This window comes from Schistocerca nitens, chromosome 2, assembly GCF_023898315.1.
Source record: "Schistocerca nitens isolate TAMUIC-IGC-003100 chromosome 2, iqSchNite1.1, whole genome shotgun sequence".
NCBI classification, from domain to species: Eukaryota; Metazoa; Arthropoda; class Insecta; order Orthoptera; family Acrididae; genus Schistocerca; species Schistocerca nitens.
The window spans coordinates 1,086,630,949-1,086,648,236 of NC_064615.1; the positions used below are offsets into that span (position 1 = coordinate 1,086,630,949).

Consider the following 17,288-nt stretch of genomic DNA (forward strand, 5'->3'; position numbering starts at 1 on the left):
TACAAAATTAACGCTCATAATGTTATATTGGACAAACAGGAAGAAAAGTTTGTGCACAATTTAAAAAACATGACAATAAGCAACAATAATTCACCTTTTCTGCATACTTACGACACCAACCACAAAATATGTAATACAGATGGATTACTTCGTAGGTTACATAAGTTACAGAAAGGAAAAATCATCGATATAATGGAAGAAATTAAAATTTACATCCATCTGCAAGACCAGTCACAGTTTTAAATGAGCAAAAAGAACTATGAAATGTGAAATTCCTAGATAACTTTTTACCAAACCTACGATGAAACTTTACAGAACCACAGAATGTAAAATTCCAACCACACTCATTAATAATGCAAAAGATCATGCAACCATAAAGCAGTTCTTATTCAACTCAATAGTTTCCAGTGCTGTTTCATTAGAATACTGTGATTGGTTTTATATATGTAATATCTAACTACTATTCAAAAATTGTGTACTCCCATAATAAGAGAACAAATATTTCCAAGTTATTTTAAAGAAATTACATACACTCATATTTACACCAATGATAAAAATAATAAAATGTATTTGAGAACAAAAGCATATATAATAAATTTGTGTGAAATATTTATAATCTTCCTAGTGTCAAGTACATTAAAACAGGAACCATATGTATGAGCTTTGCAACAACTGCTCGAAAGTAACACGCTCCTAAAATAGCGTAAAACCTCTCTGATTTATTTCATGAGCATAACATGCAGTCATAGGAGCAAGTACGTACGTGGGATAATTTACTCTAAAGATTCATCCATAAAGTATGTTATGCACCTAGTATACAAAGGGTACTAGGAAAGTTTTGCAATACAGCTTTATTTAATTAATTTTTTCAAGGTAATTAACGCCACATTGAGTACACCTCTCCTTCCTCTGAAACCAATCCCTAAACCAATTCTCCCAAGTTTCTGTAGGAAGTAAGGCGCACTCATCCCAGACCTGGAGGAAGTCCTCATCACTTGAAAACTGCACTCCTTTCAGTGTCATTTTCACATGTGGGAACAGTGCAAAGTCACTAGAAGCAAGATCTGGACTATAAGGAGAGTGCTCCTGAAGTTTGTCCTGCACCCTGCAAGTATTCGGTGCATGCTTTGGCACGGTAATGGAGGAACAAGTGTCCATTCTTAACTTTGGTCGCAAGTCATTCAGAGATTAGATGACTTTGGGCAGGGCTGCTCAGTGTACCACTTACCTGTGGCTGTCTTCTGTGTCCAAAACAACGTGCTCCACAATCCCACTCGATTTGGAAAAAAAAAAAAAAAAAAAAAAAACCTATCATTTTCTTCTTAACTCATTGGGATTTTCTAATAGCTTCAGGTGTGTCATCATCTTCAAAGACCCAAACTTTCTTTTGAGTCTTAGTCAGCAGCTCATAATAGTACAGCCAAGTCTCGTCATGTGTCACGATGTTATTCAAATATTGATATTGTCTGTTAGAAAACTTCTTTAACATCTCCCAGTACAAAGTCACACGTCGTGTCATCTGCTCTTCTGTCATTCTATGTAGTGCCCAGACACAACAAAGTTTCTTTACTTGCAAATGACCATTCAGAATCAAACGAATTGCTGGTGCATTTAGCCCTAAAGTATCCTCTGTTTGCTTATTGGTCACTGTCTTTGTCTAGCATTTTCCTCACAGCATCAGTGTTTACCTCCGTAACTGATGATTGTGGCCTTCTCTTTCTCTCAGTGTCCTCCAGAGTGATATTTCCTCTTTGTAATTCTCTGTACCACATGAATATAGTTGTATGACATGGATACACATCACCAAGTGCAAGAGTCATTTCTTCAAAGCACTGGTGTATGTTTAAATCACACATGAAGGTGTACCACAAAACTGCCTGAATCTCACTTCGTAACCATAATGCTGTAGCAAGCTCTTAAGAGTAACCCTGCTAGTGAACGACTGCATCCATGAACTTGGCGCAGTGGCTACAATGCAAGTCTGAAGTATTCTCAGAACACTGCAACAAATGCCTCCTACAATTTGTTGTTGTGTTATATTGCAAATCTTTCCAAGTACTCTTTGTACCTACAAATATGACTTGTTCCTATGTCAAAATTGCAAGTGTCACTATATATCCATTGTATACGGCTTTCGTTTCAGATAGTAGAAAATGGCTTAGGGCTGAAATTGTACAATCATATATTAAATAAAGGTAATGGCAGCTGAAGGCATCACAGAGTCATTTAAAAAAAATCATCGCAGCTGCAGACCATATTGCATTGAAAATTGTAGAACCACTGATACTTATACTTACTGTATTTCATTCATCTTTTCAGTGGTACGAGGATTAAATTGGGGCAGTTCTCCTAGGTTTTTCCTTTGTAAAGGAACATATGAACATGGAGTTAAGCATTTCAGTTTTAGCTTTACCACCCTCAGTTTCTCCTCCTGTCTCATCTAGTAGGGACTGGACACTAACTTTGGTGCCACTAATAGCATTTATGTAAAACCAGAATTTCTTTGTGTTTTGTGAAATATCATGTGACAGTATTTTGCTGTGGTATTCATTTAAGGCATTACGCATTGCTCTCTTGACAGCCAAACACATTTCATTCAGCATCTCTCTATCTCTAGCCTTTTGCTTTGTTTTACACCTATTAATGCACTAAATTTTTTTACAGTGACTATATACCATGAAGGGTCCTTCCTATTATGAATTGTTATACTAGTTACATATCTGTCCAGTGTATGGACAACTATTCTTTTAAACATGAGCCAGAGTTCCTCTACATGCTCCTGACCTGTGCTGAGAGTTTAAAGTTCCTTTTTGAGATGTGACACTACGGATTTTTTTATCTAGTTTACTGAACATGTGTATCTTTCTGCTTCTTTTAGTTGTCCTTTGTACTTTGGTAATCATTGTTGCCACAACCACATAATGGTCACTAATAACAGTTGCAGTGTGGAGATCCCCAAAGGGGTCAGGTCTAATCATTGCAATTAGGTCCAGTATATTCTCATCATTAGTGGGGTTCTAGTTAGTTTCCATAGAAGGGATTTAGTAATGTCTCAGAGCATGTCTAAATCATGCCCACCTCCTAATAAAACTGTAATTTTCCCAATTAATTACTGGATGATTGAAGTTTCCACCGGTGATTACAGTATTATTGGGGAACTTAGTACAAGTGAACTGAGGTTATATCTAAAAATTTACGTTAGGTAAGTCTGGTGGGTGATAGAGGGATCCAGTTGTTTTGTGCTCACCCCTGATACTGAATCTTACCCAGTCAATCTCACATGCATCTTCAGGTTCTATGTTGGTGGATTTGAGTTTCTTATCTTGTACAACAAATAACCCACCTCCATTTCCCATTAGCCTATCCTTTCGATATACAATCAGATTTTCCCTAAAAGTCTTACTGCTATCAAAAAAATGGTTCAAATGGCTCTGAGCACTGTGGGGCTTAACATCTGAGGTAATCAGTCACCTAGAACTAAGAACTACTTAAACCTAACTAACCTAAGGACATCACACACATCCATGCCCCAGGCAGGATTCAAACCTGCGACCGTAGCGGTCGCGTGGTGCTAGACTGAAACGCCTAGAACCGCTCGGCCACTCCGGCTGGCTATCAATTTCAGAACCAGTATTATGTACCTAGTATTACGTGAGCTTTACTGCTTTTCAGGAGTGCTTCAACTCTGGAACTTTGTTGCAAATGATTCAACAGTAACCATTAGGACTCTAATACTCTTGCCTGTGGGAGGCATTTCTTTTGATCTTACACTGATTTTTATGGCTTTCCTACAGCTATTGTTATCTGGATTGGATGGACAGTCACTTAAATATCCCTTGTGTGCAACCTACACACAGTAAGCTATGTGAGTAGTAGCCTCTGATGTGTAGTGTAACCCATTTAGGCGGACCCTACAGTTCTCGACCCTAGGCGTAATTCGCAGCCTAGTTTGTCACAGAACCTCCTAAGTCTCTGGTTCAGTCCTTCCACTCGGGAAAATGCTGCAAATTGTGAGCTTCATTGAAGCTCCAAGCACAAGGCTGGTCTTCTCGACCTTCTCTGCCAGTCACTGGAATGACCCAAATATGATCTTGGAGTCCAGGTGACAGATATAGACCACAATCTGCAGTTGATTGCACCCTGTTCCCTCAATGGCTGTTGGAATAGCCTCTTCATGTTGAATGAGGCACTCAGGAATGCACACTGAGTGCACCTGATGCCCTTTCCTGTCCTTTGCTACCATTTCCCTAAGGGGTACCATCATTTGCTGTATGTTTCAACTGCTGACAATTAATAGATCGCTACCCTTTTGTGTTTGCCTGCTCTTGAAACCAGACAAAACAAGTTTCCCCAATACAGATGAAGTGAGTCCCACTAGCTCAGTTTCAGTGAAAAATAGCTCCTCAAACGTATTGGTCAGGTAGATTGGTACAACAGCCTGAGCTGTCCCTGTCCCGGCCACCTTTTACAGGACACCTAGATCTACCATTGACATGCCGTTCACAGTCAAGTGGACAAATGACAGATCCTGTAGCTTCTGCAGAGGAGACAGGATGCACAGGAGAGGATAGTATTTGAGGTAGGTTTCCAGAGATACTTAGACCACATTTCTGTGCACAGTTTACGCAATTTCCAAAAATTATGGGCTGGTAGTAGTGAGTATGCAGTTGGCACCAGTAGCGTTCCATCTGGTTCCAGTCAGTCAAATCTGGCAGCATGATTTTGGCCGTGACACAGTTATCCAGCAGGAAGATGCTATTACTTTCAGGAAAGACATCAAGCATTCATATAGGCCACAGCTGTCATGGTGCCTTTGCATGCTGCCACAGGTGAATGTTCCCCATAGCATAATAGTGCCCTCAAAGGCCAGCATCGTTGGCGCAGTGGACGTTTCGAGCAGTCATTTGTCTGGATGATGGCGTATTCTGTAACAAGAAATGTGATTCAGGCAACACGCTTTCACTGAGCTACGGACTAATCTCGATTCTGTGCACATAACCGACATTCTCACTGGGCCAACATGGGAATGTACCGCAGAACCCGATGTTCAGCAATGTGCACTGAACGGTCTGCTCTGAAACGCTTGAACTCTTAACAATATTTCACCCTGTTGTTATTCTTAATCTAACCTACTGTGATTGTTTTTGTTAAAAACAGTGCATAACTCGCCGTTTGCAACGTACGATAGCCATTAATGCTCACAAAGCAATTTTTTTTAAGATCAGGGTTTGGATTTCCTCGGCCCGTTTCAGATTAAGCAAAAATTCAGTCATTTCTTATGTAATCTCAGACAAATTTGCGCAGGTGACAATGATGCCTTTAAGGAACGGCACCACTTCTTATGTTGCTGCACTGGCGCAAAGTGCGGAAATGAAGTGATTAATTAATAACAGCAACGTAGTTCGTGTTATTCCCAGGCCTCTGTTGATCTCCACGTCATAAATAAAGTAGAATGCATCTTCGTTTACAGGGGTAAGCGGTGAAACAATCTGAAAACCAAGAAAAATTACAGCAGGGTAAATTTTTCAACTCATTTGAGGAACTACAAACCCTTTCTTGTAATCTTCTAAGCTTTCTGCGGGAGAAAAAAGAAGAAGGGGGGGGGAGATTGTAAGGAAATGGTCGTCCATCACAGCAGCCACAAACTTGTAGATGTAAGAGATATTTATTTATGCTGACTGTATCAACTACTTGTAACTAAACAAAGTTACATTTACGTATTGTATAAAGCTGTTTCGTATAATATGGCTTCCACGCCGTAAGATAACGCTGAGATGTTCCTGCCATCTATGTGGGAAACGGAGAAACTACGCAGGAGCCTAGCTGGCAGCCTCCGCAGATTTGAGCGTAGCACTCGTGAGTTCCATTTAGATCCCGGTCAGGAACAGTAACGTAGTTAGCCCGCTTAGAAACGAAATTGAGCGAATCGCGTTTAGGTTCATAAGTATAATTTACTTCGAGAGAAAGCAAATAGGCTTTCTCTTCAGAATGGAATGTTTCCGAGTTCCCTTTACTTAACAGTCCTTATTTTAAAAAAAAAGTTTTCATGAAAATCGCGTTTTGTACCCCAAGTTATTAGCAAGAAGTGCCATTACCGTACCAAGTGCACCAAACATACCCAGTGTCAGTGTAATTAAGATAGTATAAGTTTGTATTCGAGCTACGTTACTTGGACCCTGACCAGTTTGGTGAATTGTTTCAACATAATTCGAAGATATTTCCAGCTTAAAACCCCGGAAAACTAATACGTTATGTAAGTACTACTGCACTGAACTAGGCGTATTTCGTATTTATAGCTATAACTGTGTGTCTGTACTCCGTAGATGATAAATGTATTCAATGTTGCGTTTCTATTGTTACAAACAGAATTGGTTTCTTTTTTTTAATCAGGTAGAATATCTAATAGTTTTTGGCAACGTCTTTAGGGTTGTATTTTGAGGTGTATGTAGCACATTGTGGGCTTTGTTGTTACATTAAAATGTATGTAATAACTATTACCACATTCTATTACGACAAAATGCACAAGCGAGAAAGGGTGAACTTTCTCGCTATTTATTTTCAGGATCCAAAGTAGTAATATTTTTATCGTCGAGAAAGCGGTGTAGACGACATTATGTTTACTTGATACTAACATTGTTGTGTAATCTCTAAAGATCTTTGCGTTAGCGCTGATCGAAGCCTTGCCTTACTACCCGAAAGCGGAATGCTTCTATAACAAAAAGTCGTTCGAAGTCATTAACTTGCGTCAAGAACAGAATACAAATAACTATTATAGTCTACTCGGTCCATGTGGAAGGTTTATCAGAAATTAAAACTTCGATTTTCATCGAAACTGATAAAATGTACTTTTCACAGAAATCGCCAATAGCTAAGTCGCATGATTTTTTTTTAATTTTTCTAACGGATGTTCAGAGTTGTATTTACGGAAATACAGGCAAATTCATAGCTAGACATGTGTGCTGCAACCAGTAAACAATTTTTACCCGTATTAGATCACTCAATTCTTATTATCTAAAGTGACGTGATATGTTGTGTCGATGTTATTGTAATTTGAATTTTTGTTCCGTGTATTTATTTCGTGCAATGATCTAGTTTTACTAACTTTTGTGTAACGTTTTCATGATAATGTATTACAAGTTTGCATATCTGATAGCCTATATGTAAGCACAAAGAGTAGAAAGTCTGTATTTGGTGAAATTATGTAGTGTATAATATAAGACAAATTTATTTATTCGTCCTAAAAAGAAAAAGGACTAAATAAACTAATATGCTTGTTTCCCCTGTCGTGTGATAACCACTGGCTAATTTACTTTCCGTGGCACCGTACGTATGGGTTAACATTACCCAAACTTTACAATAACATTTTCCTGTAATTAGTCACTTCTGATGGTGTTCATCTGCCCAAACTGAAATAAAACTGTCAACGGTACATAGAAAGCGGTGAAAGTTATGTGGACCAAAACACTAAGAGCAATCACCAAGTCGCGCGTCTCTCCTGTATAAATATACATTATATTCCAAGAACTATGCTAACCCCCCCCCCCATTTTCCCCCGCCATGCTCTCTTCTTACCAAAGTATTCGATCTGTACTGTATGCAGGAACGGGGGGCGGGCGGCGGCACGGCACTCGACACCAAAATTGTCATTTTTATACCTAAGTTAGTTGGTCATTTTCGAGACGTCGCAGGCCACAAGAACTAAATTCTGTAGCACTGACTATATGAAAGGTTTAGCAGAACCATGAGAAAGTACTTCCAAAACTCCATGAGAATCCTTGTTCTCGAGATTACAGTACCCCTCTTGTCCTCCCTCCCCGCTCATTACGGACGCCAATGACTACGTAGTGCGTGGTTTCGATTCACGCCTATTGTACCGAAACAAACGGCATATTTTCAGGCTTCGGTTAAGACAGTGTAATTTCATTTGCATTTTTTTACTGTATACGGACGTTCGTGATTCCAAGTTGTGTACGTTTTGCCCGCAGATTGCCGTCTCTCGAATGTAGAACGACACGTGGAAAAGGCGCAGTTACCTGCAGTAGTCGATCGGTGTACTTTAGAACGCCAGCCAATTTCATTTTTAGACAGCGGCCAACGGCTCGCGCCAACTGCCTGCGACGTGCGACAACATTGTTGTGTGTGTCTGCTGAGCAGGCCCGCATTCTTTACTCGTTATTAATGTCGTGTGTCGGGTTCAAATATTTGTGTTATTTACCTCTATTACTGCAATGAGTCATTTTTAATGTTCGCTGGTAGCTACTTAGCTCCGCGTCATTTTTAGAGAAATGGTGACATGCGTTTACGATAATTTCAATGATACCATAGCATTCCGTAACCTAAGGTAATAGTTCGAAGAGGGGAAAAAAACTCGTTAGGTGCTAGATGCTGAAAGCCAACAGAAATGTAATGATTCTCTAACAATTATGGATCCAACGTCTCTCGGAAGTTCGCATAATACTGTCTGCGCAAACAAAGTTGACACTCGGCTCGGTGGCAGCGACGGTAAAGGCATTTCCTTTTACGGTCTCTTCTTCCATCAGTCACAGCGCGCAAAGTTTGAGTGGAATTTACCTAGCAGCAAGTGTCATCAATTTAACAAAAACTCTCGTTATATGTATCACAATGTTCTGCTAGGAAAAAGTATACAAATTGTTGATACCGAATAAATTTCTTACGCTTTTGTGATTTGCGATTACGGTAGAAACGTAAAATTTACACGTACTCTTAACACATCTATGTTAGAAGTTATTCGGCTAAATATGAGACATGCACAAATTACCCAAGAAACCTGTGTTCCTCTACCAGTTATAAGAAATATACTTTCCATAATATTTTCAGGAATCAACTGAAATTCGTGGTTGGAAAATGACAAATAATTCAATCAATACACGAGAAGGGAATCTCTTTTATCCTAAAGTAACCCGTAGATGGTCAGTGTTATTGTATTATTGTGTAGCGTAATATTATTGAAATTCTTCTTAGACTGCTCAGTAAAAATGTACGCTAATAGCGCGGAATATTAAGCCTGGCTCGAACTATTGAACGGTGAAGGAGCTGTTGACGTGGTGATTGCTGTACATTAGTGCAAGCAACAGAAAAAAAGGTGACTGAAAAATTTGTATAAGAAGCGTCAATTAATCATTCACGAAAACTTGGCATTTTGAGGGACGAGGCAAATCGTTATCATAACATTTTGGCATTGATAGTGCACTTAGAAGGAAGATATACTAATGTTTATTTCTCGTATCCTAAGTTAAAACACTGGACTCGCATTCGGGAGGACGATGGTTCAATCCCGCGTCCGGCCATCCTGATTTAGGTTTTCCGTGATTTCCCTAAATCACTCCAGTCAAATGCTGGGATGGTTCCTCTGAAAGGGCACGGCCGACTTCCTTCCCCATCCTTCCATAATCCGATGAGACCGATGACCTCGTTGTCTTGTCTCCTTCCCGAAACAACCCAACCTTAAGTTAAATGGTCCTTGTGCATGTGCAACAAGTCAAAAACAAACGTTTTCTTTGAGAGTCTTCTTCATTTAATATCCGTTCTTAAAGAATAATTTTTTTAAGATGATTTTGTCTCTTATTGCCGCCTTTATTTAATGATCAACAACTCATAATAATTCGTAATTTTCCACTTTTCATATTTATCTGCTCTAACATCCCGTAATGCTGACAGTGATTTGTACATTTCGACGCACTCTAATATGAATGAACTTCCTTCTTATTTTGAACTCATTTTTATAGATAAACAACAGCGAAACCGTAGAAGACTACTCCTAAAAAGCACGTCGAAGCGACTGTGAAGATTATCGTCAATACTACCCATAGACGGCACAACAGTTCTCACGTCAAGCAATTTATTTCAAAAGTTGTTCATACACCCAGTATTACTGAACAACCTCACAAGCTAGCTTCCACACTTTCAATATTACTGCATATCCGGAATTGTTGAGCAGTAATATTTACCGCCTAGGGCCGCTCAATGGACGTCGAAACAGGCTTCGTCTTTGAACGAAGAACGTGACTGTGTTTCGCTCCGTATTCCTTTGCCGTGTGCCAGCCATTCATTCTGAATGCATATCAAGTGTAATACGCCGCCAGAAAATTACCATATTGCCAACATATGCCCTTAATAAGTGCAAGCAGTTAAAATTTTGTGAGCTTATTTGTCATCGTCCCTCTTCAACGAGGATCGTGACTTACAATGAGGATGAACAGAAGCTACACTTGTAGATAGTATTAAAAGATTCTGTATAAAAGTTAGAACCTAAGTATAACTGCGTTGTTTCTAAGATAAAAGTGTATATACTTAAAACGCTGTTCAATCATATATTAAAGATCCTTTTCCAGTTTACTAGGACAAGCTTGTGATGGTCAATACAAGTTTACTTTACGACCACCAAGAAAATTAATACAAATTTCGTTAATTATTGTTGACTTCTATTGACAACTTACTTTTTAAAGAGGTACTGATATGTACTTAGGGTCGTAAACTTGAAAACACGGAATATGACTTACACAGAGAAAATTCACGTCTGACAATATTTCACGTAATTTATTCAAAACTGGTTCAAATGGCTCTGAGCACTATAGGACTTAACATCTGAGGTCATCAGTCCCTTAGAAAAAATGGTTAAAATGGCTCTGAGCACTATGGGACTTAACTGCTGTGGTCATCTGTCCCCTAGAACTTAGAACTACTTAAACCTAACTAACCTAAGGACATCACACACATCCATGCCCGAGGCAGGATTCGAACCTGCGACCGTAGCGGTCGCGCGGTTCCAGAGTGAAGCGCCTACAACCCCTCGGTCATACCGGCCGGCGTAATTTATTCATTAGTTAATGTGACCACCAGTGTGGTGTATGCCTTGTAATTGAAGCCATTTCGACGATTTGAGTGTTACATGTCATACGCGTAATTTTTTATGGGTGACCACCCGCCGGCCGAGGTGGCCGAGCGTTTCTAGGCGCTACAGTCTGGAACCGCGCGACCGCTACGGTCGCAGGTTCGAATCCTGCCTCGGGCATGGATGTGTGTGATGTCCTTAGGTTAGTTAGGTTTAAGTAGTTATAAGTTCTAGGGGACTGATGACCTTAGAAGTTAAGTCCCGGAGTGCTCAGAGCCATTTGGACCATTTTTTGGTGACCACCCATCTAACGTTACTCACATTACGACGTGTATCAACTCCTGAAACGTTAATATTTCTGCATTATCTAAAGACGTTCGCTGCTCTTATTTCTCGTAGTCCAGAGGCACACACAATCAGCAGCGGTAACATTTTTTATGTACGCATCTGATTACTCTTACTCTTCTTTAGTCCTTTGTATAATAGTTTTTATAGGGGCCACCACCTTCTCTTTAACCAGCGAGAGGAGGTTATTTACTCTCTGTTTCTCCACCAGTGAGCTGAGCCCTTTTGTTACGAGACAGTGATCAGAAGATTCCAAAACCGACCACTGGTCCGTTTATCGTTTCCACGTAAATGCCCATCGGTTCTGGTCACCGCCAACTTATCTATAGAAGAAAAGAATCAGTATCACAGTCAAAAGAAGGAGAATCTTTTGACTCACAAAATTGCCTACGTTTGTCCCAGAAAGTTTGCCAGTTTCATAAACCACAGAGCTCTTGGAGTTCACTGTAAAATGTGACGTACTCCACCACTAAACCTCATCTCTGCCACTTCATTAATCCCTTCATTGTTTACCATCTGTGAGAGCTGTCAAAGTCGCTACTTACTGCATCGCGGATTATATTTATACCGACAGCACAAAATATATATATATATATATATATATATATATATATATATATATATATACACGTTGTCACCTCCTCTCCCAAAGGATTCTAACTCTGCCGGCTCGTCTCCAAAAAAATGTTCAATTACGTTGGAGTCTAAGAACACTCCATGAAGTTTGAAATGTCGGGGAGAGGTACTGGTGAAAGTGATGATGATGTCCTCTTCGCCGTGTCCGGCGACAGCGACTCCGTCAGTCTTCTCTGCCCTTGTTGTGGTAGGCTCGGATGTGGCTCGCGAATTCGAATTTCGCTTTGAATATCCTGTTGCATGAAGCACAGTGAAGTTGACCAGCAGAGTTGTAAGTATACGTGTAGACAGGCTTGAGCTGAGATTTTCGGAGCTCTCTTTTAGCATCCAGGTTCATTAGACGCTTTTGCTCGAATTGTTCGATGCTCTTATGTACAGTTGATCGCCACTCCGATCGGCGCAATGCTAGCTCCTCCCAACGGTTGCTTGGAATGCCACAGGCTGCAAGTTGGCGTTTAATGGTGTCTTTATATCGCAGGTGTTGACCACCTTTCCTCCTCTTCCCGCACGAGAGCTGCGAGTAGAACACCGCTTTAGGTAGCCTACTGTCATCCATGCGTACTATGTGACCACTCCATCTCAGTTGATGTTTCATGATTAGAGCTTCAATACCAGCCAGTTCCACGCGGCGCAAAATCTCCGTGTTTGGGACACGGTCTTCCCATTTGATGCGCAGAATTGATCTCAAACATCGAAGATGAAATTTATCTAGCTTCTTAATGTTAGCTTTGTAACAGCACCAGTTTTCCGAGGCATAGAGTAAGGTGGATAGTACTACTGCTTTGTAGACTTCAATTTTTGTTTGTAGTTTGAGATCATGTGATTTCCATACTCGGTCATTAAGCTTACCGAAGGCTGAGGCTGCGCTGGCTATACGCGCTGCGATTTCCGTTGTGAGGCTGTTGTCACTTCTAATTTGGCTTCCCAGGTATTTGATATTTGACACATTTTGCAAGGGTTTGTTATTTATCTCAGTACTGGAGTCATCTGCATTAAGACCTCTAAGTGGCTGTTTGAGAACTTGCGTCTAAGTGATGCTAATGGCTAAGCCAAATCTTCTGCAGGAGGCATTTAGCAGATTTATGTAAGTCTGAAGAGTTTCGCAAGAATTAGCCATCATGCATACATCATCCGCGTAGAGAATCTCTAAGATGGATAGTTTGGTTACGCGACTTTTTGTTCTGAGGCGAGAGATGTTGAAGACACTTTTGTCTATCCTTGTGTCGAGACTAATTTGATTACTACAGGCTTTGGTCGCGTCTCTCATAACAACTGCGAAGTAAAGTGAGAAGAGTGTGGGAGCCAGAACACAGCCTTGTTTTACACCACATGTCACGGGAAACTGTTCTGAGAGCTTGTCCTCATGGTGGATTTTTGCCATCATGTTTTCATGAAACTGCCGAATCAATCTGACAATTTTGTCAGGGCACCCAGTTTTCTTTAGTATGATCCAGAGAGCTTCCCGTGGGACACGATCAAAAGCTTTTTCCAGGTCTACAAAGCACATGAACAAAGGCCGATGTTGCTCTAAGCTTTTCTCTTGCATTTGTTTGACAATAAATATGGCATCCACTGTGCCTCTGTTTGGGCGAAAGCCACACTGGGTCTCTGGTAGCAGTTTTTCTGCAAAGTGTGTTAACCGGATGTTAATTATGTGGGCAAGGACTTTTCCCGCTGCTGAGAGAAGAGAAATGCCCCTGTGAGAGCTGCAGTCTGATATGTCACCCTTGCCTTTATATATCTTGGAAATACAAGCATCTTTCCAGTCTTGTGGAATCATTTCATACTCCCAAATCCTTAAGATCAGAGCAAACAATGGTTTCTTGATGTTTGGCCCCCCATATTTAGCTCTGATGGCAAGTTATCTAAACCTGCTGTTTTGTCATTTTTCAGCTTAGCCAGTGCTGAAATGAATTCATCGTAGGAAGGGGCATCCGCAAGTTGTTCCTCAACTGGCAGGTCTTCAAGTGCTTCTATGTATGGAATATCGGTTGTCTGATGGTCGGGATTAAGAACGTCATTAAAATGTTCCGCCCACCGAGACAGGATGTCACTCTGTTGCGTCAGCCGACAACTTTTATCTTTGTTATAGACTGGTGCTATCTTCCCAACTCTTGGACCAAAGATAGTTTTCAGGGACTCAAAGAATCTGCCCGTTTGGTGTGTGTCTCCATATAACTGTATTTCATTTGCTTTATTTGCCCACCAACTGTCTTTGAGAGCACGTACCTTCACTTTCAGATTGTAATGCGCTGCTCTACGCTTGTTATCATCAGGGGTGCGAAGAGTGGTTCTGAAATCATTAATTAGCTTTCTGATCTCTGGATCTGAGTCGTCAAACCAGTCCTGGTGCTTCTTCTGAGGCTTTCCCAAGACTTCTGAAGCACAGCTACACAGTCTGCTAGCGTATGCACTCCACTGTTCATCTACAGGGGCAGATTCAGATATCAAAAAGCCATCGACACCAAATTTTTCATCCAGTTTTGCTCTCATAGTCTGATCATTGGCCAAGATTTTGCAGGACAATTTTGTTGGTATTTTGTGTGAAGGTCGGCGTGGTGCCTTCAAAGTTATCTTTAATTTGGACCTCACGAGTCGATGGTCTGTCCATCCCTGAGCGCCTCTCATTGCACGTGTGACCAGTACGTCACCAAGATCTTTTTTCCGTACTATCACATAATCCAGAAGGTGCCAGTGTTTAGATCGCGGATGCATCCATGTCGTTTTATATTTTTCAGGCAGACGAAAATATGTATTTGTCAGACAGAGTTCAAACTCGGCACATAGAATTAGAAGATCCAAACCATTCGAGTTGCATTTTCCAATCCCATGGCGACCGAGGACTCCATTCCAAGCACTGAAATCATTCCCAACACGAGCATTAAAATCACCAAGTAACAGAAGTTTATCTGCAGAAGGAATATCCCTAAGGACATGTCGGAGGTCTTGGTAGAACTTGTTCTTCTCTTCATGCGGAGATGGCAATGTAGGTGCGTATACATTGATCAAGTGAAGATATTTCTTGGATGCCAGGTGAAGTCTGAGTGTTATTATTCTGTCACTGATACCTTTTGGGAGTTCTGTTAGTGAACATGCCAATTTATTGCGTATGGCAAAGCCTACCCCACTTTCCGCCCTTTCAGTGGATGATTTTCCACTCCAGTAGTGGGTATAACCTCCGAGCGGTTCACATAACTGTCCAGTCACTAAGATGTGCTTCACTTATGGCGGTAATGTCGATGTTATATCTAGCCAATTACCTTGCGATAAGTCCTGTCTTTCTCTCTGGGCACTGATTATGGTCGTTATCCTGTAAAGTACGGACGTTCCAGACTCCAATCATTAGATATTTAAGGTAACTGTTTATTTTATTATTTTTTTGACCGCATATGTTAGTGAACAAGTGACCGCAGTTTGCCACTTGTCTGGGTTGAGACGGGCTATGTCTAGGCCACCTTTTCTAGGCCCCTCCCTGGATTAGGGAAAGCAGAGCGATCCTAAATAGGGCTGCTTTGTCGTCTGACGAGCTGCCGAACCAGTCCTCCCGTCTCTCACGAGTACCAGAACGACCATCACCGTCTGACCGCCTAACGTGCAGAGCACCAACTAAGGTTCAGGTACACCAAACCCTTGCCTCACCATCAGTACTCCATCGCCGCAGGACTTTCAAGGCTCATAGTCCATTGAAACTTTGCCGGAGTCATCTGCGCGTGAAGGTATTTAAAGTGGACAAGCAGTTGCGCAGATGCAGATCCACTCTCTCGTCCTCTGCCTCTGGTTGGCAGTGGATCGTGGGGCCGATACGACTGGCAAGAGGCAGGGGATGCAGTGAATGGCCATATGCCACTGGAAGTATCCTGACATACGCCCTTAAGGCACATCACAGGTGCCTTGCTTCGTCGGTACAGAAGCCGTGAGTGTTTACCTATCGATATTACCCGCCCCCTACACCGATGAAGAGACTGACAGAAGGGAAGAAGGATAGGGAAGGGACTGGAAGAGAAAGGGAGGAAAGGACGGTAGGTCGTTGTGAGGCACACTTCGTCTGGCTCCTCTGCTGAGACCTGACCGGCTAGGTTGAACCTGCCAGTAGCTACGCTACCACCGGTATAGCTCTCAGCATCACAGGAACACGCAAACTCTCCCACCCGCACGGACAGTGCTACGATAAGATGGTGCCTCCAGGGAGAGGAGGCACGAATGTAATGTAAATTAAACACCGCATGCGGTGGCGGTAGAGTATAAAAGAGAAGAAACCTACCATCGTTATAATCCACGGGAGAGACGCCGCATTAAAAGACACACAATCCTTGGGAGTCGTGAAAGTAAAGCTGTTATGGCGGGTCGTATGTTGTGCCCAGATAGCTCAGTTGGTAACAGCATTGGTCGTGAGAAGCAAGGTTCCGGTTTGGAATCTCGGTCCGACACACGATTTTAAATCGTGTCACTCCTCAGTAAAACCTTGGATGAAACGGCAGATGGTCATCCGATCCAGACCATGCATGTTCAAGAATACATGTACAAGGCACAGTCAAAAGACGAGACCGGACGGCACATGACAATCTACCTATGATTGGGCGAAACATCTGAGCACAAAACATTATAGAACGAATGTAATGTAAATTAAACACCGCTTGCGGTGGCGGTAGAGTATAAAAGAGAAGAAACCTACCATCGTTATAATCCACGGGAGATACGCCGCATTAAAAGACACACAATCCTTGGGAGTCGTCAACTTAGTAAAATTATTGGCATTCGTCAAATAGAATTACACGTTACAGTGCTAGCCACTCAAAGAATACCGTGAAACCAAGCACGCGCCACCCTGCAGCGAGTTGAAGTTCGTGGCATCTAGCGGCAGAAACCATATTAAAAGGACACACAGGCTGGAATCGCATTAACGAATTGGATCTCAGTGTTAAATAACAATCCAGTACAAAAAGAAAATACGAACCATTATACTTATGGGAAGTAAAATACAATTAAAATTACTTAAAGCTAAGGAAACTGAACTACGTGGTTCCATCCAGAACAAGATAACAGAACCCGACAGAAGTTCTAATTCTTGATGGCAAAATATATTAAACCAATAAAAGTATAAGAAATATATTTTAAAAAATGTAAAAAAATATCTAAAATGGCGCTAAACCAAGTTAACGTAAAAATAGACTCCCTATCAGTTTTAAACAGTCCAAATTAACATGGAGAATATACCGACTATATGATGGACCTAAGTGAAACCACAGCAGAGCTGACAAGTTCATGGACCAAATCCCTCCTACAACTAATCTCTCAAAACTGGCCAGAACCCCATGGGAGGAGAGCAGAGCGAGAATGTGGAGGGAGGACAGTGGAGGTGATTGGGAATAGAGAAGGAATATAGAACAACTGGATCTAGGTGACAGGAACAATTATTGATCCAGGATGAATGGAAATACACGTGGACGTATAAACA

The 17,288-nt window shown here is 41.3% G+C and overlaps 1 protein-coding gene across 1 annotated transcript in view; it reads left to right on the forward strand.

The window, feature by feature from the left end:
- The first annotated feature begins 5,866 nt into the window (after positions 1-5,866).
- The window catches only part of LOC126237483 (uncharacterized), a 461,878-nt gene continuing 450,456 nt past the window's right edge, over positions 5,867-17,288 (forward strand). The window contains exon 1 of the mRNA XM_049947630.1: positions 5,867-6,253. The gene's annotated coding sequence lies outside the window, so the exon portion shown is untranslated. The remainder of the gene's footprint in view (positions 6,254-17,288) is intronic.